Source organism: Rattus norvegicus, chromosome 4, assembly GCF_036323735.1.
Source record: "Rattus norvegicus strain BN/NHsdMcwi chromosome 4, GRCr8, whole genome shotgun sequence".
In the NCBI taxonomy this organism is placed as follows: domain Eukaryota; kingdom Metazoa; phylum Chordata; class Mammalia; order Rodentia; family Muridae; genus Rattus; species Rattus norvegicus.
In genome coordinates, this window is record NC_086022.1 from 10,062,907 (window position 1) to 10,087,592 (window position 24,686).

General features: G+C 44.4%; 1 protein-coding gene and 1 long non-coding RNA gene across 8 annotated transcripts in view; one reads left to right on the top strand and one right to left on the bottom strand.

The window, feature by feature from the left end:
- The window catches only part of Actr3b (actin related protein 3B), a 93,870-nt gene that overhangs the window by 67,354 nt on the left and 1,830 nt on the right, over positions 1–24,686 (bottom strand). The gene's annotated exons all lie outside the window — the stretch shown is intronic.
- On the top strand, positions 296–11,051 carry LOC134486710 (uncharacterized). 2 transcript variants are annotated; one of them, XR_010066059.1, is made up of 3 exons: positions 296–474; positions 5,350–5,420; positions 10,917–11,051. It is a non-coding gene; the product is annotated as an uncharacterized LOC134486710 (long non-coding RNA). The 2 variants fall into 2 exon arrangements; XR_010066060.1 differs by lacking the exons at positions 5,350–5,420; positions 10,917–11,051 and adding exons at positions 919–977; positions 1,489–1,607.

The window sequence follows — 24,686 nt, forward strand, 5'->3', positions numbered from 1 at the left end:
GTTTAGAGATGGAACAGAGCTTAACTGTAAACTACTTGCCTCATGGGCACAAGGCCTTCGCCTTGAGCTCTGGTTACCTCAGTCAGTCAATCAATCAACCAATTTTAATTTGAAGCATTCTTTGAAAGCTTTAGCCAAGCACTCAAATAATATCCCTGCTCTCTTTTAGTCTAATTTGTTTGTCAATTTGTTATTTTATTTTATGTGTACAGCTGTTTTGTCTGCATACATGTCTGTGATGGTTTGTATATGCTTGGCCTAGGGAGTGGCACTATTAATGAAGGTGTGGCCCTGTTAGAGTAGGCGTGTCACTGTGGGCGTAACTTTAAAACCTTTGTCTTAGCTGCCTGGAAGTCAGTCTTCCACTTGCAGCCTTCAGATGAAGATGTAGAACTCTCAGCTCCTCCTGCGCCATGCCTGCCTGGATGCTGCCACGTTCCTGCCTCGATGATAATGGACTGAACCTCTGAACCTGTAAGCCAGCCCCAAATAAATGTTGTCCTTTTGGCCATGGTGTCTGTTCACGGCAGTAAAACCCTAAGTAAGACAATGTCTGTGTACCACACATATGCCTGGAGCTTGTGGAGGCCAAGAGAGGGCAATTAGAGGCCCTGGAACTGGAGTTAGAGCTACTAGCTACCATGTTGGTGCTAGAAATGAAACCTTGGCTCTGTAGGAAAGTAGCCAGTGATCTTTACCCATTGCTCTCAACCTGCTTGTATATTTCTGACTACCCTTTTGCTCCCTGAATGATTTTGACTTACAAAAACCAACACCAGTTTAATTGCTTTATATTATTATTATTATTATTATTATTATTATTATTATTATTATTACTACTACTATAGTATCACCAAGGTGGCTCAGTAAGTAAACATGCTTGCTGTCCATCTGATGACCTGAATCTGATCCCCCCAGGACACACGTAACAAAAGGAAAGAACAAGTTACCACATGGGCGTCTTCTGACCTCCTCAGGTACTATGATACCCCACACGTACCCCTCATACATACACATAATAAGTCAACTGTAACTAATTTCCATGTATGGATGTTCATGTGCCTGTGATAATGTATGTGCACCATGTGTGGGCCGGTGCCCTCGGAAATCAGAAGAAGGTGAGGGCAGTCGTGAGCCACCTGACACGGGTGCTGGGATCCAAACGTGGTCCCTGGAAGAATGTAAATCCTCACACTAAAAGCCACCTCTAAGCCCCAGTGTAATTAAATCTTAATAAAAGACGTTAATTAAATTGTTTAGCCAATGTCAGACGGTTTCATCTCAAGGCAACAGACTTAAGTCACCTTCATTTTAATCCTTATACAATTCCTCCCTTTGTTTGGGTTTTCCTCAACGGTTGTGTGTCTGTGAGAACGCTGGAGTTCAAAGCAGAGACTTACACACACTAAAACAGGTTCCGTACCACGGGGTTCCATGCCTACAGTCCGAAACGATCTGTTCTTGCTGGGTTATTTTTCTTTCTCCCAGTTTGCCGATCTCAGAGGTCTACACACAAAGGCAGTGTCAAATGTAGCAAGAGCGTTCCCAGCTGACCAACGCCAGAACTCAGTCTTCTCCATAGGCGTAAAGGGGAAGCAGAGAGCAGGTATCTCCTGTCCACACTCCCTGCCCACTCTTAACCTACTGCTTCTTGGCCTTTCCGGGATGTTTGCTGTCTTGCTACCTTTGTGTTGATACATGTGGCATGTTCTTATTAGCATGCAGTGCCCATGAGTCTCGTCACGACATTTCCATACCTGTACATATGTGTTTAGACATTCATCGTCCTCATTACCTCTCATCCCCCATGCAATCTCACCGACTCCCTTCCGCTTCCCATATGTTGATGCTGTCAGTGTTTATCCAGTTTTAAAGCTGGCATTGCCCCACATCAGCTCCTCCATTTGTAGAATCCTCATCGATTCACCCCCCATTGGCTGGATTAGACCCACATGGAGGCTTTTCAGAGAGGCTTGTGGTGCTGCAATTCTGAACTTTTGCACATCTGAGGGTGTGATCATGCTGCACTTTAGTGACATTTCAATCAGATCACACTGTCACTCTGGCACACTGCTCCACCACCTTCAGGCAGATACACTGCTCGGAAGTTCAGGCTAACCTGATTCTAAGGGTTGTGTTATAGGTGGCAGATCCACATGTAGCAAGCGTGCTTCAGTTACCCCATTCTGCTGCTACCAGAAAGTAACTAACGGAAACAACTTAAGGAAGGTTTTACTCAGGGTGCCCGTTCAAGAGTTCGTCCTGGCAGAGAAAGTGCAACGGCAGGGACACAAGGCAGCTGGCCAGGGCATCACTGTTAGAAAACAGAGACAGGAGTGCAGCTTGCTTTCTCGTTCCTGTGCGGCCCATGGAATATACTGCACACAGTTAGGGTCAGCCTTTCCACCACAGCCCTGTCTAAGAAGCTCCCTCACAGACACATGCAGAGAACACTCTCTTCCCTCTTCAAGGATTCTGCATCCTGCCAGCTTGATCATCAGTGTTAAGCAGCACAGGGAAGGTTTCCTGCGTGGCTGTGCATGTGGCTCCTTCTTGATCTTCCAGGATGATTCAATAGGACGAGTCTCCATGTTAGTGAGTGTTCAGGGAACTCATAACCAGTCCATAGTGAGCCCGTCTATACATGCGACTACATGAACGTTTCAGTCTGACTGTGAGACAGCACTCTAGCTCTGGAATGTACATTAGACTTGGTCAGTGTGCTGTTTGAGCTCACTGAGAAGCTGCCTCTGGAAGCAGATGACCCAAGCATGTTTGTCTAAAATGTGCTCTAAGGTCTCTTGTCTGGGGATAGACGGGCCTCCCTAACTACCCACAAGGAGAGAAGACCATAAAACCGCCCAAGAATAAAAACATTAGTCCTCAAGAACAGCTTAAAAGTAAACCACTTCCCACAGGCATTACCACTGTTTATAAAAGGGCTGTCAGTGGAGAGGAGAAGCAGGAAATGGAGTCACAGGAAGGACGGCATGGAAAGCAAGCTCACTGGGAACCCGCTGACTGCCTCACCCTCCAGCTGGTTTCTACTGCACGGTGTGAGCACCTGATTTGATGATGTCATCTGTTACTGTTTGTTCTTCTACTGGGAAACATCACACAAGCAGACGCTCTGTTCTGCCCCAGACTCTGAGTCAGCCACACAAGCTGGCTGCCGTTAGAGGGGCTTTCAGAAGGGTCAATTTCTGTGAATGTTTGGAGCACCTGATCTGATCATGTTCTGCTATCTATCCATCCATTTATCTGTCTGCCTGTTATCTACCTATCACTTGCTATTTCTTTTACTCTAGCTTTCCATGCACTTAATAAAAAGTATGGCTACCATAGCTCATTCTTCAGACCATACAGAAGCTCTCAGAGCCTCTTTCCCAATGCTTGTCCTCATGGGACTGAGCTCAGAGGCAACGGTGTGATTTCTTCACGTTTCCAACACTGTTTCCCATTCTGAAATTCTTAGGGTGGCGGTGAAGGCCCATTAAGGAAAAGCTGTTTTCTTCTGGTCAAGAGAAGGAGGCTCTAGCCTAGGTGAGGACCTGACATTCTAGCTGGGCCCAGACCTCAGGACGGCAGGATCACCTTAAGCCATGCTAAAGAAACAGGAGTAACACCAGTCCTTTAAATGGGATAATGTACTGTTCCTTCCCAGATAGTCAGTCCTAGTGCAGCACTTACGGGGATGCAGGGATGGAGCCGTGAAGCTGGCTTATGCCTGCCCACTTTTCTGAATTACTCGGAAAAGCCTAACTTCTCCTTTTTCTTCTTTTCTGTGTCTTTTGATGTTGTCCAGAATCTAATCAGGCTTCCTCTGAGTTGGAAGTACCCTGGGAAGCAGAGGTAGGTAGATTTCTGTGAGCTACAGGCCAGCCTGGTCTACACAGCAGGCTCCAGGCTAGTCAGAGCTACATAGTGAGGCTGTGGGGGTGGGGGGAATCTGCCTTCTCTGGAACTCTGGACTTTTCATTCTTATTCCTATCAGTATGGCTGCCTGTCCCCCACGTGGCTGGCCTTCATGCTTGCTTAAATCCAATGGTATTTCTCTTTTCCTGTTCTCCATCTTTCTCTTCTAGGCAGATGCTGAGCTTTCCTCCCCTGGGATTCTTCTTTAAATATGACTAAAGCTGTCCTCAAGCTCAGAGTCCAATCTTAAATTCATTCATCCATTCATTCTTGAGACAGGTTCTATCTATGTAGCCCTGGCTGTCCTGGAGCTCACGATGTAGACCAGGCTGGCCTTGAACTTACAGAGATCTGCCTGTCTATGCCTCCTGAGTTCTGGGATTATAGGCATACAACACTCTATCTGACTTTTAAAATTCTTTTACTAATGATACCAGAAGGGAACTCCAATCTCCCCAGTAATGATACGATGTTTAAAATTATTTATTTAGGGGTGGGGCATGTGTCTGTGTTTACAAGTAGGCTATGCTTCCCAGGGTGCACTTGTGTAGTAGTAATTTTCTCCAAGATAAAATTTTCTGTCTTAGAGGAAAGCTCCTAAAGATGCTGAATGTCCTAAAGAGAGATGAAACATTTTATTCTTCCAGGAAGGTTGATCGAAACTAAGGAAGTAAACAACTCAAAAGTTTCTGACAGTCCCTGAAACTGAGCAGATTCACGAGGCCTCTTCCTCTTCAGCCTTACACAAACTGTAATGTGTGTGTGTGTGTGTGTGTGTGTGTGTGTGTGTGCGCGCGCACTCCTCTAGCAGGTGACTGAGAGTGTGACCTGCTCGGAGCACAAAGCAGTTTAGCTAATTTGTAGCTACAATGGTGCTTTGATCTGCTATCAGTTCCTATATAGATGAGTGTTCATATCTTCCCAAGAACAGTGCCACCCAACAGGACATCAGGAAATATCTGGAGGGACTCAGAGCCTTCCTTCAACCATGCTGGTCCCAGAAGCTGAACTCAAGTCATCAGGTTTGGCTACAAGTGCCTTTACCTACTGAACCATTTCACTAGTCCAAAAACCACTTTTCCCCTCCTTATAGGCATCTTTAACATCTTCCTTTTTCAATCTTCTTGTTTCTTTGATCTTTCAATTTTTTGTGCCTATGCCATCTAAATTTTTTAAGAACAAGACAGTTCTCTCTAAAAATATTCTGAAAATTACTCCTGAAGCACTCTTTGTTCCAAAAAACATCTGCCATTTTGCTTGTAGAGATGCCCACCTTCTTGTGTGCACACATGCAAGCTTGTGTGTGGTGTGTGCACATGACTTATTTGTATGTGTGGGTCTCATGTTGGGTCCTTTCCACTTAATAATCAGTTCTGAATAAGAACAGTTCTCTTGGATGCCCTACTTGCTTAACAAAGTCCTCCTCACTTACAGAGATGTGAAACACAATGTCCTGCAAGCTCTGAGCCATGCTTTAGAGAAAGAAGAATTCACTGGAAGCACAGGTACACTGAATTTCCTCTGTAATTCTTCTATAATCTTTGTCCTGAACACATCCAAGTCCACAGCTCATGGCAGGATGTAGAAAGTCTAAGGGAAACAGCTATCCAGACATTAGCTATTCCTGCTGTGAAGGAAGCAGGTCTTCCTCACAGGAGGCCTGATCTCCAGGAGCATAAAGTCTGCTGGGGGTCGGGAGAAGTGACCCTGCCTCAGCCCAGCATGCTTTGCTACTTGGCGCTGTGGAAATGAACTTCTCTGGCAAGGCAATGGCCTCTTCATGATTTGAAGCCCAGCTATCCAGCAAGAGCTGTAGGTGGGTCTCCAGAGACTTGTCACTAATACTGAAACCTTGTCACTAACGCTGAAACACATGGAGCCACCCAGAGGTAGCAGAAATGTCACCAGAACCTCCCCATTGAATTTGTAAAATACAGGTGAGGGGCAGGTACAGGATAGAAGGAGGCCTGTCATTGGAGGAGAAGGAAGGATGGGCGAGAGAGAAGCTCAAAGGAGGAGGAGGAGACTGGAACAAAGAAGAGAGACAGGAGAGAGAGGGAGAAGCCGTGGCAGGACAATGGAGGCTGACGTAAAGATCTCGCTCTGTGTATTTACAGGTTGTTATCAATGTTCCTAAGGGATGGATGGTACCGGGCTTTGTATGTTTAAGTGGGCAATTATATCTTACCAATTGGATCTAAGATTATTGTGTTGTGTGTTCTTTTATGTGACGGTTTGAGTGTAGGAAAGTGTGCAGCAGCAGGAGACACTGGGCTGCCGAGGAGTTGGGATGTGATTCTGAAACAGTGCAGGATCCAGTGGGATAAAAGACAACAATACGTTCATATTTTCTATATTTTTTACAACAACATCACATCTCAGTTCCCTCCCTCATGTGGGTGCACATTTACTGTGAACATCATTAAATACATAGGAATTTCAGATGGTTTTGTCTCTGTTCTCTACTTAGTTTGTCCACTTTGGGAACAGTCGTATGAATGTATGTCTATAGTCCCATATGGACAACAGAGTATGTAAAACCTCTGGTCTAGGATGGCGTTGTGATACGTGCTTTTAAAAAACAAAGCTACTAGTAATTCAGACAACTTCCATAATGAAGCTTTAAGGTAATAAAGGGAGAAAGGGGGAATAAATGGCTACATCCTGACAACAAAGGTCCAAAACTACTCAAAAGGACACGGTTTAATTTTGAACTGTGAGTGTGTGTAAGAGAGTGTCAGAGAGACTGTGCCTATCACTGCAGTGCCTACAGAGGCCAGATGCTGGAGCTAGAGTTACAGGTGACTGAGAATGAGCCATCTCATGTGGACGCTGGGAACAGAGCTCTGGTCTTCTGGAGAAATAGGTGTTCCTAACCCCAAGCCATCACTCTAGCCCTAACAAACGCCAAGCCATCTCTCCAGCCTCCTAACACCAAGCCATCTCTCTACCCCCAAAAGACACGTTTACAAAATAGAATACATTTCTTCAACCTTGTTGATGACTATGTAGTTATTAATTAGACATAAAATGATTTTCTTCCCTCCAAATTAAATGTTAGGAAGAGAAAGAAGGGATACTAAGCCTTTCCCTCACAGCTCACTGCCGAGAAGTCCCTAAAGACACAGTGACCGTTCCATTGCACTGCAACCTGAGATAAGCATGGTCTGCCACCCCAGCATTAGGGACAAAGGTAGGAGAGTCACAAATCTGAGGCCTTTCTGGACTACGTAGTGAGTATGAAACCCTGTCTCAAAACAAAACTTTAAAAATAATTGAGACCATCATTCAATGGTGTAGTGTTCATCAGTGCACAAGCCCTTTAATCCCAGTGCCAGAAGAAAAAGGGAAATCCCAAATTTCCTCTAAAAATATAGAAATCAAACACATTGAGCTTAAGTCAGAAGTATATGTATATAATTATACATATATGTATATATGTATATGCCCATATACATTATACATACACATACATATATATACATAGATACATATGGTGAAACAGAGGCCAAATATATTGATCACATCAATGAATACAAATGTGTTTAATATGGCTGCCAATGAACGTAAATGAGATTAGGTGACCCATTATATAAAATGCTTTCATGCTGGTACATGTCAAAATTTAACAGTACAGTTGTATATAAAGGTCAGGAGTGAAACGAGCAGAAACAGTAATGAGGGAATGGGCAAGAATGTGTGCGACGGCAGACACGAGCAGAAGCAGGAATCATTCCGAAACAGTGAAGCAGAATTCAGGCAGGAAAGTCTCGCGGAGGGCGCTGCTGCTCCACACTACGACGCTTCAGGGAAACACGAGTGATGATTAGCACCCACTCAAGAGAGCAACAACTCCCATTTAGCAGAAGTCTCAGGAGCCACAAGGAGGAAAAAGAAAGACAGTATCCCCAGGACACCTTGCCAGGCGATCTTAACCAAGACCGTTCAGCCGGCCAAACACACGAGAAGCTGGATATCTGGAGAATCCAGGACAAGGATGATGTTGATGCATCCAGCTGATGCGGGAAGATGCTGAACGCTGAACACACAGAGGCAATACCGGGTTTCAGAAACTTTCCCTAACAATCCTGGAGCAAAGTGAAGTCCCAAGAACAGAAATAGCATGAACAGCATTCTTTAGACAAATGAAACCAAACCATAGTTAAAAACAAAAAGGCTTACTACGGGGAATGCTTATTCACAGAAGAGTATACAAATATTGTGTCAAGTGGGTATGTCAAAACCAAAAGTAAGAAATGTCTTGACAGTGATACCCAAAATATCCAAAACCTAAGAATTCAAATGGCTAAACACATACCTAAGACCCACCTCTGCCAAAGCTGTGTGTGCTGAACAGCCTTTCTATATAACAGAACACTAATTTAACAACACACTCAAACACAACAAAACAAAAGCAACAGGGCCGGGTACACCGTGCATGCCTGTAGGGTTCCAGCACCTGGAGTCTGAAGCAGTAGGTTCACAGGTTCAAAGCCAGCCCTGGCCCTATCACGAATGAGAAAGGGAACAGCAAGGAATTAAGATCAATAAATACAGAGGAGAGTTCCAAAACAAAGACAGGAAAACAACAGAATAAACCCCGAAGTTTATCTTTTGAAAAGAGAAAGATCCAGCAAAGTTTAAAGACCTGATCACAGTCCTGATGACTAATTACCAATGGAAACTGTAAGCCAAATATAAATGACAAACAGGAAATAATCATATTTTAAAGATTTAGGAAGCTTTCATATACATATAATTGAAAAATCTAGATGAGATGGACTCTTTAGACAAATGAAACATACCAAACTGGCTCTAGTGGAGAAAAATCATAGCTAGACTTCAAGAAATGGAGTAGACAGCCTCCTTAAGCACCAAACTCAGAGAGTCATTGCAGAATTGTGCCAAGACTTCCACTCAGGTCGTTCCAACACACAGAACACACAGAAAGAACAGGAACAGCCCAGTGTGTTTTAGGAAGACAATGTAATCGTCAACCCTAACAGGTGGCACGCACATGTATGCACACATACCCACACATAAGATGCAAAGACACACAGAGACACAACCTACAAAATCGCCTACATTTTGACTTCTGTTATAATCTAAGTAAAATGCTAACAAAAGGTCAAAGCTTTGTGTCAAAATATACTGCATCCAAGGGTAAAGATGACTTAGTTGAGAGAACGCTTGTTTAGGAAGTATGAACCCTGGGTTTGCCCCTGGCACTGCATACGCTTGCTGGCTGAACCACCATACATCTGTAATCTTAGCACGTGGGAGGCAGAGGCACCAGGATCAGAAGTTCAAGGTTATCAAGAATGCAAGGACACCCTGGGTTACCTAAGACTGTCCCCAGTCGCTGGTGTGTGGGACACACTGCTGGGGAGGTGAACCTCAGGGAGTGCTCAGGGCCTCCAGATACCTTGTTACCATGGAGAACTCTGTCTTGGGACTACATGACCACAGGTCACATTTTCTTATACGGGCAATGTTCCAGGCCAGGATCTGGCAGGGAGCAGGGAGGCAACTACTGTCTCAGGTTGGTACCGGGGTCTCAGACCTACTCTACCTTACCAAGTTTCCTGGCATTGTCCCCTGTCCCACAGCTCCTCCTTTTCTTCTTATAAAGGAGAGGTGTCATTGGAGTGACTGTCCCTAATGTTATTTGTAGTGGAAATCTTCGGTGGGGTGGGTATAAGCATCAAAATAAAACAAAACATAAGCCAGAGGGGTAACAAGGGGTGGGGGCTAGAAAGACAAGGGGTTATTGAACTAATTCATTGTTCAGTGGATTGTACAGTTTGCGAGGGTATTAACATCAGTTTTACGTACTATCATGCAAGTTTGCCCAAGTTCATCTGCCGCTAAAAGATCCCATCTGTTATCTGCAGGTCTCAGCGTCTGTCAGATGATGATGGCGGGACAAAGGCAGCTCTACTGCCCCAGGCAGGTCTGAGAAGATGGTGGATCAGTGTCCCTCTGGGTCTCTGCCTGGCCTGTGGCTGTAGCACTGTCTTTTCCTTTTACAGAGATAAACCCGTAGAGTAATCACACCAGGAAGCAGAAAACCAGCAGGGGGATGTCTGCTGGGTGGGTAGTGTATATGTTAGATGTATATATGTATATGTGTATGTATATGCATATGTTATATGTGTATATGTACATGCATACATATATGTCCACTTAGGACAAAGATATCTAACATCTAATGCTCATTCAAGATACAAATTTTTCCAAAATATTTAACTTGACAGATACTTTCCTATTGATATTATGTATGTACATATACATTTTATATCTGCTATATGTATAATGTGTATTCATGTATTTATAGACATATATGCTGCACACACACAAGCTAACAGTGTAGACCCAAAGGACCCTACTTTAGTTTTAAACACAGCAGTTGCTGCTGGGCACAGTGCTGCACACCTCTAATCCTAGCACTCAGGAGCAAAGGCGGTGGATCTCTGTGACTCACGCATGTCTCACCTACATAGGGAGTTACCAGAGAGCCTGACTATAGGTTGAGACCCTGTCTCAAAAAGAAGAGGACACTAAAAAATAAAAAAATAAAAAAAAAAAAAAAGAAGAGGACACTAGCTGCTAGTCAGGCATGGTATCTTACATCCCAAAACCTAAGAGACTGAGGCAGGAGAACCAGGAATTCAAGACTGGCCTTCATGTATTCAAGAAAAGAAGGCACCAAAAGTCCAGCTCAGGGTACAGAATCCACTCAACAGGAGCCGGCTATGGGGAGATACAAATTTATAGAGAAGACGCTTATTTATGACAGGCAAAAAATAAAAACCGAGATGGGGATTAGCTAAGCAGTGCAGTGCTTCACTAGCCTGTATGGCCCAGGGTTCACTCCCAGCAGGGCAGAGGACAGGAAGGATCAAATACCAAGGTGTACATTTAAGAAATAAGCCAGGTGTGATGGTGCAGACCTGTAATCCCAGCGGTTGCCTTATTGTTTTTTTCTTTCTCTGAAACAGGTTCATGTCATGTTGCCAAGACTAGCCTCGAACTCATGCTCAGGCCGGCTGTAATCCCAGCACTTAGAAGGCTAAGGCAAGGGCATCTTGGTTAGAAGCCAGCCTGGACTATGGCCAAGAGGAGTGGGAATCCACCTGAAAACACCACAATGCTTCTTTCTGAAATATGGAGATACACTACATTCTTGATAAGAAGACTCGGCATTTTCAGATGATGCTCATTAGATGAAAGTTAATATCTTAAAAAATTCAATCAAGCATTTTATCCAGGACCTGGAGAAGCTGAATGTAAGGTTCACTTGGCGTAGACAAGAATAGAAGGAAACCCCTGAGAGACTTGTCAGGGCAGAAAAGCAAGTCAGCAGGTGTCAAACCTGCAGCATCCTGGAAGGCTCATGCCCCACGGCAGAGGTCAAGCAGTCCAGCAAAGATAAGTGCAGAGTAAACAGCTGAAGACAGGCAGTAAGGGAACCCATCCAGCCGTGAGCTTCATGTTGTCCCGTGAGTAATGCTGGGATACACACAACAGCCAATGGGAGAACAAGGAACTGAGCCAAATGGTTCTACTCCTCATACAAAACTCCAGACCAAACTCCATGTGAGCTAGAGGTTTAAATGAAGGTAAATATTTTTTTTTTTTACACAGGGTCTCACACATGTAGTCCAGGCCAACCTTCAACTCCTAAATGGTGGTGTATAACCTTAAACTTGTGATCCTCCTGTCTCTACATTCTGAGTGCTGGGACAGTCATCATACCTGATTATGAAGTTCTGGGGAAGCCCTCTATCGACTGAGCTATGGCCCCAAATAACATAACATTTTATAACAACAACATTCTAAAAAATGACAAAAACAAAACCTTTCTTATTTGATTCAAAATCAAGGAAGAAAAGATGGGTCAATATAACTACTTAAAATTTTGCACAGTAAAAGAAAATTAAGAAAAATGAATACACATACAACACACACACACACACACACACACACACATACACACACACACACACACACACAGAGTGAAAAAAAAGTGTGAACAAGCCTGAGCCCACGCCTAAGATAGGCCTGTGTGCTAGTGTGGCCTTTTGCTGGTATCTAAGAACTGACAGACAGGTTAGGAAGATCCCTACCTTCCCTAACCATAGTGGTGGATATATGGTGCCAGCAACTCAATTTACGAGGAGCTCTTCTGGGATTTGAATATCTGTTATTGTTAACTTTCACTTATCTTTATTTTATGTGCCTGGTGTTTTGTCTGCACCTCCTGTGTGTGTGTACCGCTTGTGAGCTTGGTGCCCCTGGAGGCTAAGATAGGGAGGTGGATGTCCTGGAACTGGATGGAGTTAGATTTGTGTCACCATATGGGTCCTGGGAATCAAACCCGAGTCCTCTGGAAAAGGACTTCATGACCAGCTCCAGTGACAGCCTTGGGCACTTGATGGCCCTATAGCAGGTTGGCATAACTCACCAGAAAGAAGAGGGTGCACAGATCTGTTCTGCACAGGAGGCAGGGGTGGAGGGGGCTCAGAAGCCTGCACCTGGCTTCCTCCAGATCCCGTCCCACGCTCCCTCCCAGACTTACTGTCTTGTTCCTAGCAAATCACTGAAGCTGAGTGTCTGTGGCACCTACGCCCGCACTAATCCTAATATATAAAGAGCTTCTAAAAATAAGGTAGAAAACCGAAACCCAGAGAAAAACAGTGACAGAAATGGAGATTTAAAAGAAACCCAAAAGGCTTTTGAACATATGAAAAGATATCTAGCTTCCCACCTCACAAGAAACTCGAGTTAAAACTACCCAGAGATAGCACAACTTCTATTCCAGATTGGAAAAGATCAAAAGCTGTGGCGACAAGGCTGAGGTGAGTCTGCAGCCACAGGCAGCAGCTCGGGCAGGACTGCAGGGAGTGCCCGCCAGCTTGCCCTTCCACCCCAAGACCCCACTTCTACGAACTTATTCCAGACAGAAAGTGCACAAAAGACCAAAGATCCGCGTGTACAAGCACGCGCGCGCGTGCACACACACACACACAGAGCTCCCCTAACCCAGTGTCACTTTGGCAGGCCACCCTTGGCCCTAGTCTCCCCTGCTCTCCTGTTACACACACACACACACACACACACACACACACACACACACACAGAGGGAAACAGGGACTGCCTGTTTCCCTCTTTCCCCATTCTTTGCATCTGAACTCTCCACTCCCAAGGAACAGAGTCTGGCTAGTTTGCGGATCCTCCCTCCCCCTCCACACCTCAGCTTCCTGCAGTAGGAACTGCTCTGCTAGCTAGCAGACATCCCCCCCCCCCAGCTGGGGACCTAACCGAACCCAGGGCCTTGCACTTACTAGGCAAGCGCTCTACCACTGAGCCAAATCCCCAACCCTGCCATCTTTCCCTCTTAACTCCATCTTCAGCCAGAATCCCTCCATCCTCCACCCTACTTGATTTTTCGTTGTGCATGTGTGTGCTTGTGCGTGTGTGTGTGTGTGTGTGTGTGCTTGTGCATGTGTGTGCTTGTGCATGTGTGTGCTTGTGCATGTGTATGCCTGTATGTACATATCTGTAGGTGTTAGCATGAACATGTACATGTGAACACTGGATGTCTTCCTCTGTCCTCTCCGTGTTATGTAATGAGGTCTCTTGCTGAACCTAGAGCTTGCAAAGTTAAGTAGTCTACGTAATCAGCTTGTCCCAGGATCCCTTCTTTGTCTACACCTCCTGAGCGCTCTATGAGGCCCTCTCTCCACGGAGCCATTTCCCCAGCATCTCCCAACACTGTTTACTCACTAAGGCTCTACCTTCTATTCGCTCCTCTCTTCTTTCTATCTGGTCTCTTTTTCTTTCCAGTCTCCTACAATAGCTAATATGTTGGTGTACACAGTACAGTCATTGTCTCTTTCCTCCCTACGATGACCATCACTGCTGGGGTGAACAGTCCACAGCTGACTACCGCTCTAGCTCACAGCGTTCCACCCCTGGACAGTCGCTGCGGTTTCCTCACAGGGAGAGCATGGGATGGAGCCTGGTGCCCTGACCTCCAGTCTAACAGAAAAACAGCAGTTCAATCCTACCTAGAACCAAGTCCCTCAAAACACTGTACACACTCCACTGAAACAAGAAGAGCAACTAAACAGATTCACACACACACACACACACACACACACACACACACGGGAAACCAAAGACAATGTCTCCTCTGACCTCTACCAATCCTAAAGTCATGTTCACCCAGTAAGAGTGACTTATATGACATTTCAGACAGAGAATTCTAAATGATGACAAATGTGTTCAAAGAAACTAAGACATGGGCTAGCAAGAGATGGCTCAACAGTTAGTGTTAGGCTGGAGCCCCTGCTCAGCCCCTGCACAAGCTGGGAAACCCTGTCAGCCTTTCTTCCCCAACCTTTCCCACACAGAGAAAACTCCAGGCTAACATGCTATGATTCTTCATCTGCATGTTTCTGGCAACCCAACCAAGAATGCCCACCCACCCAGGGACCACATATGGGCACAATCTCAGCTCCTACTCACACACCATGACTCTAAACCCAGGACCCATAACCCCCCTTGCTTTAGCCTGGATGTGTGAATTCACTGACCTCTACCTTAAGATCAGTGAACCCACCCCAGAGCTGCCTCCTAATAAACCTGCCATTATCTACATTAATCTGGTCTAATCTGGTCTAATCTGCTCTAATCTGGTCTAACCTGGCCTCTATCTGCATCACTGAGGGAGAGAAGAAGTTCCTCAGTTAGCAGTACTAGTCACCCTCCCAGAGACCTGGAAGGTTAGATTCCCAGTTACCACATGGCAGCTCACAACCAAGGAATCTGATGCCCTCTTCTAACCCTGCGGGCACCACGCAAGTGGTCTATATGAATGCAGGTAAAACACTTAGACACTAAATATTCTTTAATTATTAAAGGAAAAGGAATGAAGACATGAGCAAACTTCTCAACAAATGTTAAGAAAGCATGGACAGAGAGAGATAGCTCAGTGGTTAAGAACACCAGCTGCTCTCCCAAAGGACCCAGGTTTGATTCCCAGCACCCATATGGTGACCATCTATAACTTCAGTTCCAGGGGATGTGATGTCAGCACACATGGTACACAGACACACATACATAAAGTAATAAAAATCTTTAAAGAGAAAACACAGAGCTAAGGGCTGAATACAGGATATGAAATGGAAAGCAACACAGAAGAGAACAAGATGGGAACACTTAGACACGAGTAAAAAGAGCAGTGCAAAGTCCAAACAACGCAACGGGTCAGAGAGAGGCTTGAAGGACACAAATATGTTTTTAAAACATACAAACTGGGCTGGAGAGTTGGCTCAGCAGTTGGGAGTGCTTGCCACTGTTGCGAAGGATGAGGTTTGGCTCACAATCACCTTAACTCCAGCTCCAAGGTCTGATGTCCTCTCCTTGATTCCATGGGCATCTGCAAACATATGCTAGCACGAGCTCGAATTCTCTCTCTCTCTCTGTTTCTCTCTCTGTCTCTCTCTGTCCCTCTCTGTCTCTCTCTGTCTCTCTGTCTCTCTCTGTCTCTCTCTGTCTCTCTCTTTTTCTCTCTCTGTCTCTCTCTGTTTCTCTGTCTCTCTGTCCCTCTCTGTCTCTCTCTGTCTCTCTCTCTATCTCTCTGTCTCTCTCTCTCTGTTTCTCTCTCTGTCCCTCTCTGTCTCTCTGTTTCTCTGTCTCTCTCTGTCCCTCTCTGTCTCTTTCTATCTCTCTGTCTCTCTCTCTCTGTCTCTCTCTCTCAGACACACACACACACACACACACACACACACACACACACAAAATGGGTGAGTGGAACATACAAGGTCTTCTAGACACCATAAGACTAACTCTATGAATTACAGACATGAAAGAAAAACTCATGCCAAAGGCATACAAAATATCTTCAATACAGTTACAGCAGAAAATTCCCAAGTCTAGGTGAAGAGAGGACCATTCAAATATAAGAAGCACATATATCTCCAGAAAGGACCAGAAGAGAAACTCCCTATGGGAGTTAAAGTACCCAATATAAAGAACACTATATAATACATTCTAATGAAAATATTAGAAGCAGCAAGAGAGAAACACAAAGTAATATACTAAGACGGGCCCATCAGAATAACTGTTGATTTCCCAACAGAAACTTCAAAAGACAAAAGGGCTAATAAGGATGTTTTTCAAGGCCTTAAAGTCTAGAGCTGCCAACCCAAATAACTTCAGTAAATCCATCTATAACTCCTACAAACCGACAAACTGTCATAACTGAGAACAGCATTCTATGCTAGAAAACAGACTAGAAGGATTGAGAGTATTAAGTAGCTCTCTGGAGGATTCCAAAAGAAATTACTGGGCCAGAGAATGATAAACCCATCAAAGTGGCTACAGGGAAATCATTAGATATGTTGGAACAATAGAGAACAAATCAGAATTCGGAAAACACCAACTGCTACAAAATCAGCAAAATGATAACAAGTAATTGTCAATAATAACCCTAATGCTAATGCCTCAGTTCCTCAATCAAAAGACATAGACTGGGAGACTGGATTTTAAAATGAGATCCATCTGTTTGCTGCCTCCAAGAAACACACCTCACCACCAACAACACTATCTTAGGAGGCAAGGGTAGAAAGGCGTTCCAAGCAAATGGAGCCAAAAAATAAGCCAGCTTTCATTCTAGCATCTGACAAAATAGATTCCAACCAAAAACTACTCAGACGTTTTTAAAATTGTGTGTGTCTGTCTGTCAGTCTGTCTATCTGTGTCTGCATGTGTCTGTGTGTGTCTGCGTATATGTGTACTTATGTGCGTCTGTGTGTGGCTACATGTGTCTGTATATGTGTGTGGCTGTGTGTCTATGTATGTGTATCTATGTGTACCTGTGTGTATGTGTCTCTGTGTGTGTCCATGTGTAGGTGCCCAAGGTGTCAGACTTCCTCAGCTACAGACTGTTGTGAGCCACCATGTGGCTGCTGGGAATTCAACTCCAGTCCTCTGCAATAGCAGTATATGCTCTTTACGGCCCAAGAATTTATTATTTTTATTCCTACTATTATTTAATTACACACGTGTGGGAGGTGCTCATGCGAGTGCATATCTGACAAGGTCAGAAAAGGGCATCGGATCACCTGGAGCCTGAGTAGTAGGTGACCGTGTGCCATGAGAGCTGGGAACGAAAGTCAGGTTCTCTGCAAGGAACAGTGTATTTTGTCTCTGTCTATCTGTCTGTCTGTCTGTCTGTCTGTCTATCTTGGTTTTTCAAGACAGGGTTTCTCTGTGTAGCCCTGGCCATCCTGGAACTCACTCTTTAGACCAGGCTGGCCTCAAACTCCCAGGCCCATCCGCCTCTGCCTCCCGCCACGCATGGCCACCACCCGGCTGGAGAACATTGTTTTAACTGCTGAGCCAAGTCTCCAGCACCACCAGTTGAGATTTTTCAAAATGTTACTCCATACTAAATAATGGAATAACCCATCAGGAGCACGACTCTAAGTATGTACTCGGTGAACACAGGAGCGCCTGATTCCACAGCACAGATACTACTAGATATAAATGAGAGCCTAACCCCCGACACGGTAACGGTGTCCTCAATACTCCAATCTCACAGAAAAGAGCAAACATCCTAGTGCAAGGGTCCATGGTACGCCGAAGAATGGTACTCCAGACTCAACAGTACGCAACGGCAAAGAGTGTTCATTTAAAAAGTCTAGTGCGGGAGCAGGGAGGGCGCGGGGGGGGGGGGGGGGTGTCCCTGCATTTGAGAATAGAAACCCCGTGTGTGCTTTACTGAGCCAATTAGAGCTGTTAGGGTGGGAGTGACTGACTTTACCTTTCTTTCCCTTGATTGGTGACTCTATCTCCAGGGGTACGGGTGCCTTTGTGATTGGGGACTTTCCAGGGTGGCAAGGCTTCTCGGATTGGCTGCCCGCAGCTGTGGTTGGCTGACCATCGGTTCCTGGATCTGGGTTCTCATTTCTGAGAAGCGAAAGCCTAGGCCTAGTCTCCCAAACTGCCAGTTTGCAGCCTGTCATGGAGTCAGCCTGGCTCTGGCTAACTCAGTCCTGTCGATGGCTAAGTAGCAGCATCATAAGTCAGAGGAACCCAACGAAGACATCTATCTAACAGTTCATCTGAGCAGTGCGGAACACCCACCCTCTTCAGCAGCCGATGGAACGGCCTAAAACAGATCACATATGTGAGAAAATTAAAATAATGTTTTGTATCCTTTTAGACCGCCGTGGAATAAAGCTAGAGACCAACAGCAAGAAAAAACAAAACAAACAAAAAAAAACTTCACAAACCACAGAAACTAAACAACAAGGTCTAATAATGACCTTGCTAAAATATAAATAAATAAATAAATCAGGAAATTTTTAATATTTCTGGAACTGAATGAAAATGAAAACACAGCATACCAACAACCCGTCTGTGCAACACAATGAAACCGGTTGAGACAGGAAGCCATGGGGGCCTCGGCTTCAATCACAGCAGTCTCAAATAAACAAGAGTAAGTCAAGCTCTAAGGCAGCACATGTAAAGAAACAGCTAAGGTCCAGCAGAAGGGGCTGGAGATGACTCAGCAGGCAACGGTGTCTGCCAGAGTTGGATCCCCTGGAACCACACACAGAAGTTGTGCATGCGCACACCGCAGAAAGCACACATCCCAAATAAATAGATGTAGGGTTGTTTTTTTTTAATGTTAAAAAAAAAAGAGGGAGAGGGCAAAAAGTAATGGAAATAGAAACAAAGCAAACAAAAAATAATACAAAGAATTGATAAGACAAGATTTAAAAAATGGTTCTTAAAAAAAAAAAAAAGGATCCACAAATCCTTAGCAGGCTAAGGAAAAAGAGAAAAGATCCAAATTAATAAAAATTAGATATGAAATCAAAAATAACAGATAGCAGTGAAACTTGGAACTATCATAAGGATTTTAAAAACTTGTATTACACTAAAGTAGAAAATCTAAAAGAAACAGATGCACTTCTAGTACATATGACAATCAACCAAGTTAAACCAACATGAGACAATTTTAAAGATCTACGATCAACACTAAGATAGATAAAAGTAGTAATTAAAAATCTCGCAGTTAGGGGCTGGGGATTTAGCTCAGTGGTAGAGCGCTTACCTAGGGAGCGCAAGGCCCTGGGTTCGGTCCCCAGCTCCGGAAAAAAAAGAACCAAAAAAAAAAAAAAAAAAAAAAATCTCGCAGTTGGAACTGGTTGTGGTAGTGCACGCCTTTGATCCCAGCACTTGGGAGGCAGAGACGTATCTCTGAATTTCAGGCCAGCCTGGTCTACAAAGTGAGTTTCAGGATAGCCTGGGCTATATAGAGAAACCTTGTCTCAAAAAAAAAAAAAGAAAGAAAGAAAGAAAGAAAGAAGGAAAGAAAGAAGTCTAGAAGAAATACACTAACTAATTCTACCAGATCTTTAAAGAAAAACTAAAATCAACCCTTCTCAGATTATTCTATAAAATAGAAAAGGAATTCTATTTCTAAATTCATTTTTATGAAGGCAAATACCAAATGCAGATAAAGACAAAAATGAAACAAAAATTACAGACCAACCTCCCTGATAAACTTAGACAAAACAGTTTTTCAATAAAATACTTGCAAACAGAATTCAGGATCACATTAAAAAAATCATTCACCGCATGGTGACTGGTGTTAGCTATATTCTGGAGACAGCACAAATGATCTAATATATGTAAGAAATATATCACAAAATGGATTTAAAGACAGAAATCACACAATTACCTAAAGACACAAAAGGATTTAGACAACATACAGTATTCATGATAAAAAACACAAAAAATACTAAAAATGGAGAGACCCTATACCAACATACTAATGTCTGTACATGATCAGCTTAGAGCCACTCATGTTAAAAGGGAACACTTCATGAAATCAGTTCCACCAGGATCAGGGACAAGATGAGGGTGTCCACTCTTTCCACTCCTACTCCAGACAGTGCTTGGTGTCTTAGCCAGAGTGCTAAGGGAAGGGAATAAAAGGTTCCCATCCACATACAAGACCCTAAAGGCTCTACCAGAAAACTCGCAGAGCTGATAAACACTTTCAGCAAAGTGGCACAATACAAAATTATCACACAAAAATCAACAGCAGTCCTGGAGCCCGGTGACAAACCTACTGAGAATGAAAGCAGGGAAACAATTCCATTCACCGCGGCCACAAAAGACAGTAATAATAAAATCCTGAGAACACACTTAGCCAAAGGAGAGAAAGTGCTCAGATGAGAACACAGAAGAGAAGAGAACTAAGAAAGACGATGTGGAAAGGCCCCTTACGCTCACTGAAAGAACGAACGCCACAGCAATCTGAAGTCAACACCACCCTAACACATTCCAATACCACACTAAAATGCACACAGCACAGGGCTGCAGTGATCGCTCTGCGGGTAAGAGCACCTGCTCATCTCGCAGAGGACCCAGGTTTGGTTCCCAGCAACCACATGGTGGCCTGCAATCATCAATAACACCAGTTCCATGGGATCCAATGCCCTCTTCTGACTTCCACAGGCACTTACTTCACACATGTGGTACACATACATATATGCAGGAAAAACTACACATATGTTTATGTATATACATAAAATTTAAAGGTCTGAAAGATTTTCAACTTCCTTGAGCCCACCTCATTCCAATTAGAATGGTTATTAATAAACATGGATATGAGGAAAGGAGAACCCTTATTCATTACTAGTGGGAGTGCAAACTATAAAAATGGGTGTGCTATTTTCTCACAAACTTTCATGACCTAGCTATACCACCCCTGGTTGTGTGCCCAAAGAAGTCTGAATCTTATCACATGGATTCTTGCACATTTATGTTTATTACCTCTGTATTCACAAGCTAAGAAAAACAACCTAGATGGCCACCAACTAATAAATGGATAGAGGTGGTACCCACAACAATGGAACTTTATTCAACCATAAAGAAAGGTAAAAATTGCGTTAAAATGTATGGGGTTGAAAAATATGAAGTGAAGCAATCCAAGCACAGAATGACAATACAACATGAGCTCTAAAATATAGGTCCTAGCTTTTCATTTCTATATACGCAGTATGTGGGAGTGTGTATAGGGTCCAGGAAACTAGAAAGGGACCCGTGAGAAAGGAGAAAAGATTTGGTGAGGCAGGCAGTAGAACTCTTGTGATACACAGCCGAAGAAGAATGTTTATAGGTGTAATCAAGGGAAGAGGGACAGAGAGATAGGGGAAGAGGGGGAGGACCAACCACAGGGAGGAGGGAGAGGGCCAACCATAGGGGAGGAGGGAGAGGGCCAACCATAGGGAGGAAGGAGAGGGCCAACCAAAACTAATGATGTATAAAAATGCCCAGAGAGAGAGAGAGAGAGAGAGAGAGAGAGAGAGAGAGAGAGAGAGAGAAACAGAGAGAGAGAGCAGGCATGGTGGCATTTGCCTTATAATCCCAGCACTGGGATCCAGGGGCAGGTGGATCTTCATGAGTTAGAGGAAAAGCTGAGCTACACAGTGAGTCCCACACCAGCTAGATGTACATAATAAAATCCTGTCTCAAAAAATGTATAAAAGTTGGGGCTAGAGAAACGGCTCATTGGTTAAGAGCACTTGCTGCTCTTTCTCCGCACCCACATGGAGACTAACGAGCATCTGTAACTGCTTACAGGGGCTCCAGCCCCTCCTCTGATCTCCATAGGCACCAGGCATGCACACAGTGCACATACAGAGGCAGACAAAACACAAGTACACATAATAAAAAGGACCAAATCTTTTCTAAAATTAAGAAGATAATTGCAAAAGAGTTTGAACAAAAGTAAGCCACATGAGATGATCAAGCTACACTCAGGAGCCATAAGTTACTAAATGAAAATCTGAGGTTCAGGGGTGAGCCACCTCCCCATGTGTTGGTCAGGAAGGCCCCTGAGCTTCCCTAAGCAATACTGGCAATTACAGCACACTGGGTGTCCACTGGAGTGAAGACCCTCCTGCTGGAGACACCTCAGGCCTTGTCATGTCAGCCATTGGTGCTGCTGTTGGTTTTGCTCATGGAAGTTTCTTTTGTTACAGTGATTGCCAGTGGCTATAGAGACTTAGAGCCAGCCCCAGTACTCAGAATAAATACCTGCTGAATGACCAACCTCAAGTCAGAACCTGGAAAGACAGCTCAGCGGTTAAGAGCGCTAACTGCTCTTCCACAGGACCTGAGTTCAATTCCCAGCAACCACATGGTGGCTCACAACCATGTGTAATGGGTGCCCTCTTCTGGTGTGTCTGAAGACAGTGTACTTACATCAAACAAACAAATCTTTAAAAAAAGAAAAGAAAGAAATGAAATGAAATAAATGAAATGAAAGCTGGTGGGGAAGGAGTGCGTCACTGAATTTCAGACATGGCGTAGCTGTGGCGCCCTTGAGCTTACACTACCTATGATTCCCTCCCTGCACAAGACTGGACCAGTTGCCTTCTCCTGGAAGGGAAGGGCTCATCGGCCCACTCCTCTCTGAAGATTTCTACAGATGTAATGGGGAGGGACACTTTCTTTAGTGTAGTAGCCACTAGTAAGGTGGCCATGCTCTGTAAACAACCTTTATGAAACTCACTGCCCCCTCCACCAGCCTGCATGGAGAAGCAGGGCTATTTGAAAACACAGAGGGGGTTAGCAGCAGGGAGTGGGAGAGGGGTGCCACATTCTGGAAGCTGAACTCTTGACTTTCAGGTTGTGAGCCTAGCCTTTAATGGCTGAGCTACCTCTTCGGCCCTGAAATATATTCTATACATGTATGAAAAGGTCATCATAAAACTAACAGTTATGTATAGTTAATACACACTAATTAAAAAACACTTTTAAGCTAGGCTTTGGTGTCACACACCTTTAATCTGTGCACTAGGGAAGCAGAGGCAGACGGATCTCTGAGTTCAGGGCCAGCCTGGTCTACAGAGTGAGTTCTAAGACAGCTAAACAGCAAGGCTGCAGCTAAGGTCAAAGTCTGACACTACCAGACAGCCCCAAGCTTGGTGCAAAATGGTGGACTCCCAGCTTCCTCTTCACTGGGGTTTCCTGGACCCCACACATGCACCTAAGATTCCTGGAAGGCCTCCCCATGTTAATGAGGCATCTCAGTTCCTTAAGCCTTCGTGGTCTTTGCCTGGATATTCTCATCCTCTTCCCCAAAACTATATAAACCTTGGTTCACCCAGAATCAAGTGTATGTGTATACAAGTACATACAGAATAAAGAAATACGCTGACCAGGCTGCTTCATCCTTCCAGCCCAGTGTGCATCTGGACAAACAGAGAGGGAGACAGAGGACTCAGACCCACAAGGGCTACACAGAGAAACCCTATCTCAACAAAGAAACAAAAACCCCGTTTTAAAGAAAGAGGTAGATGCTGTGCTAGGGTTTTTGGTGGATGCACCAGGGAAGAGCAACAGATGCTATGACTCCTTACAAAGTTGCACAACCTCTCTCTACCAGAAACACCAGACAGCCAAAACTGAGGGGCATCATCTACATAAAAGTATCAAAAAGACGACTGAGGAACTATCCCAGAAGCTGTGAGACACGACTAACGTAATGATCAGGTGTGGAGGCTGAAGCAGGGGCTGCATAACAGGCCCTCCCTCACTCCACCCCCTTAAAAACATGACCACCAAATGCAAAGTCTGAGGCAATTGCTAGACAGGGTTAGACTCCAAAAAAGACAAGAACTGAAACTGCTCCCAAGTCCAGACTGCAGAGGGAACAGCAGTGCTGCACACATGTTAACTTCTCTGACGAGTCTGGGATTATATAAATCCTTGCTCTCACTCAGAAAGTAGGCACTGAAATCTAGGAGGGTAATGCCAACAACCTTCTTTTAAGCAGCTCAGAAAAGTAAGAGCACATTCAGGAGTCTTGGGTGGCATGACGTTCAAAGCCGCTGAACCTGGAAGAATAGATTTGCTCTCTCCCAGTTCTCAGTAAGCTTGGAATCACTTCAAAGATGGTTTAACTGTGTAAAACTACCTTAAACGTTTGGGTGAGATGTGAGACAGGGTTTGTGGTGTTTTCTCTGGGAGCTCAGCAGCCTTTAAATAGTTGAGACTTAATTTTGGGCCTCACAGATACCTTCGTCTGTTTCTCTCTTGTCCCCAGCATGCCTGTGTCCACTCAGCTAGCTTGGCAGCTCATCAGACTCGAGGTCACAAAAGAAATGTATTTCCTATAAAACACAGGCCAGATGAGCATGCTAGCTCACACCCGTAATCCTAACGCTTAGGAGGCTGAGGCAGGAGGATTTCTTCAAGTCCAGTTCAAGCTTGGGTTATACAATGAGAAGACTCTATTTAAGAGAAAGACAGAGACAGTAAGACAGAGAAACAGAGAGGGCACACAGACGGACAAGACTGGACCTCAGGGTGCAATTCAGTGGCAGAGGCTTCCCTTACCAATATCGCTGGGTTTGACGCCTATCACCATCAAAACAACACAACACAATGCAAAACAAAAATCTGTCCACTTATTTCATCAGCAGTGCCCACGTGATCTCTCAAGTCTATTCTGTTCCTCAGCCCTTGCTATTTTTAGCTGCACTGTTCTATTCTGAGGTATAACTTGGTCCAAAATGAGATCTCCCAAGTCTATTCTGTCCCCCAGCCCCTGCTATTTTCAGCTGTATCTTACATTTAGTTCTATTCTGAGGTAAAAACTCAATCCAAAATAAATACAAGAATTACTAATACATGGAAGCTGGCACGTTTAGGCTATGCAGCCTTCCTTCTGC